Genomic DNA, 3,768 nt, shown 5'->3' on the forward strand with positions numbered 1-3,768 from the left:
CTGTTCAGCAAAGGACTAGGCTAATTGGGTGATGGCGCGTGCGTCTCTCTCCCGCTCTTTTTAATGCTAGTGCGCCAAGAGGTGTTCTTACGGCAGCACTCCAACCCGGGGAGGCATATGCCATCCAAGTTCAACATGGATAAGTCAGGTTTGCTAGCATTTTAGAATGGCAAGGCATTTATTATTAAAACAGCTTGTCTTGTTCGCCAACCTTTCCAAAAAACCCGACGCTTGTATAGGCTGTGTAGAGCACGGAGCTCACAGACAAAAGCTCCCCTTATGAATGAGGTTGAATGCGGCAGCCCCCAGGTATTGAATATACCAGGTGGTGGTAGCAGATAGTGGATACAGTAGTCCCTGCGGCAAGCTTTATCATAACACCCTGTGTTTCTGTACACATCATTACAGTATCCAAACATGCAGAAGAAATCAATCACCAATGGGTATCTCTGCCCACTTCTTCCACTTCTCATTTTGAGTTGTTACATAAATATTTTTGGCATACAACTTACAGTATTTTGGGGTCAGACAAAGCATTGGCATGAGTCATATTTCCATGGTGCAAAGATTAGGAAGTCAATTGGAGATATATTTTTATCAAAAAATAGGCTACTCTTTTGTTTTTCAATGTGCCTAAAAGGATGATTTGCATAGTGGATGTGTAGTGGAGGCAGCACAAGGATAACCAAAGTTACATATTGTTGGATTATTGGCCTAATAGCGTAGGCTATTTGCCATCGTTCATAGCCTACTCACAATGTCATCATAATAATGATGATGATGGTGATGATGATGATGATGATGATGTTAATGAGGATGATGATAATGGTGATGATCATGATGACAATGGTGATGATGATGGTGTTGGTGATGATGATAGTGGTGATGATGGTGATGATGATGATGGTCATGATGATGATGGTGATGATGAAGATGATGGTGTTGGTGATGATGATAGTGATGATGATGGTGAAGATGGTGATGATGGTGATGATGAAGATGATGGTGTTGGTGATGATGATGAGAAGAAAATAGATTCCTTGTGGTCAATGTGCAAAGTTCTGCCCAGCAGGTGCATCTATCAATGTATGATTTATTCAACTCAGCTCAATAATGTTTGAATGAATCTGTGGTGATCAAAAATAACCTCTGAATTTCAGGTAAAGCTATACCGTTATGATAAATAATTCCAAGAGGTGTACACTTACCTGAGATTAATGTGTCATGATTCATGGATTACATTCTCATGAAGTCCAGTTCTGATTTACCTCCATGACTGTACTGATCATACACCTGCAGTAAGGGGCTTTTGTTTTGTCCTGTAGAGTTGTAGTCATGTTCATTGGCTGACATTGAGAGGTGGTGTTGTTGATTGATGACAAACTTTGGGAATGCTCTCAGAAAGAGAGTGCAGGAACCATCTCCAAGTCCATGCCATGACAATGTCTTCCAGTGGGAGAGGAGAGCAGGTGAGCATGCCATCTTCTGGCCATCCTGAGAGATACACAATAGAATGGTCTGAATGTGAATGATGGTCTCCCTCCAAGAGTTATGCCTACGAGAACTGACCGAGATAAAGTAGGAAACCAATATGGACAATGAATTTATGACTTAAAAACGTACTGTAATATTGTAATTGTAACTACATGGATGTATACTGGCGTGAGCGTAGCAGAACAGCGAATATGAGAACCCTTTGAACTGGATATGCATCAAGTTATTTCAGCACCATGGACAGCTCCTCCTATGTTGGGAGAATGGTGCACTGGGGTGGATCCATCTTTTACACCTCTCTCTCGTATTCTACATGAACACACACACACACTACACAGAACAACGGACTTCAGAATACCTCAAATCCAAATGTCCAGTGAGTCAACTAAGCTTGCATAATGCTAATCACAGTGGGGAAAGTACACATGATGATGATGATGGTGATGATGATGATGATGATGGTCATGACGATGGTGATGATGATGAGGATGGTGATGATGAAGATGATTGTGTTGATGGTGTTGATGATGATGGTGGTCATGGTGATGGTGATGGTGATGATGATGAGGATGGTGATGATGAAGATGATTGTGTTGATGGTGTTGATGATGATGGTGATGATGACGATGATGATGATGGTGGTCATGTCGATGGTGATGATGATGAGGATGGTGATGATGAAGATGATTGTGTTGATGGTGTTGATGATGATGGTGATGATGACGATGATGATGATGATGGTGATGGTGATGATGATGAGAAGAAAATAGATTCCTTGTGGTCAAAGTGCAAAGTTCTACCCAGCAGGTGCATCTATCAATGTATGATTTATTCAACTCAGCTCAATAATGTTTGAATGAATCTGTGGTGATCAAAAATAACCTCTGATTTTCAGACAAAGCTATACCGTTATGATAAATAATTCCAAGAGGTGTACACTTACCTGAGATTAATGTGCAGTGTTGGAAAGTACTTAAGTAAAAATACTTTAAAGTACTACTTAAGTAGTTTTTTGGGGTATCTGTACTTTACTTTAATATTTATATTTTTGCCAACTTTTACTTTTACTTCACTACATTCCTAAAGAAAATAATGTACTTTTTACTCCATACATTTTCCTTGACACCCATCAACATTTATCAAGAGAACATCCCTGGTCATCCCTATTGCCTCTGATCTGGTGGACTCACTAAACACAAATGCTTCATTTGTAAATTATGTTTGGGTGTGCCCCCGGCTATCCGTAAATAAATAAATAAAAATACAATTGTGCCGTCTGGTTTGCTTAATATAATGAATTTAAAATTATTTATACTTTAACTTTTGATACTCAAGTATATTTAAAACCAAATTATTTTTTACTTTTACTCAAGAAGTATTTTACTGGGTGATTTTCACTTTTACTTGAGTCATTTTCCATTAAGGTATCTTTACTTTTACTCAAGTATGATAATTGAGTACTTTTCACACCACTGTTAATGTGTCATGATTCATGGATTACATTCTCATGAAGTCCAGTTCTGATTTACCTCCATGACTGTACTGATCATACACCTGCAGTAAGGGGCTTTTGTTTTGTCCTGTAGAGTTGTAGTCATGTTCATTGGCTGACATTGAGAGGTGGTGTTGTTGATTGATGACAAACTTTGGGAATGCTCTCAGAAAGAGAGTGCAGGAACCATCTCCAAGTCCATGCCATGACAATGTCTTCCAGTGGGAGAGGAGAGCAGGTGAGCATGCCATCTTCTGGCCATCCTGAGAGATACACAATAGAATGGTCTGAATGTGAATAAGTAAGTATGATAATTGAGTACTTTTCACACCACTGTTAATGTGTCATGATTCATGGATTACATTCTCATGAAGTCCAGTTCTGATTTACCTCCATGACTGTACTGATCATACACCTGCAGTAAGGGGCTTTTGTTTTGTCCTGTAGAGTTGTAGTCATGTTCATTGGCTGACATTGAGAGGTGGTGTTGTTGATTGATGACAAACTTTGGGAATGCTCTCAGAAAGAGAGTGCAGGAACCATCTCCAAGTCCATGCCATGACAATGTCTTCCAGTGGGAGAGGAGAGCAGGTGAGCATGCCATCTTCTGGCCATCCTGAGAGATACACAATAGAATGGTCTGAATGTGAATGATGGTCTCCCTCCAAGAGTTATGCCTACGAGAACTGACCGAGATAAAGTAGGAAACCAATATGGACACATGTCGTAGTATAGATTGATGTATAATCAGCGTAAGGTAGAGTTAGGTAAGGTATAGTTTT

Source organism: Oncorhynchus clarkii, chromosome 4 (genome assembly GCF_045791955.1).
Source record: "Oncorhynchus clarkii lewisi isolate Uvic-CL-2024 chromosome 4, UVic_Ocla_1.0, whole genome shotgun sequence".
Classification (NCBI taxonomy): Eukaryota; Metazoa; Chordata; class Actinopteri; order Salmoniformes; family Salmonidae; genus Oncorhynchus; species Oncorhynchus clarkii.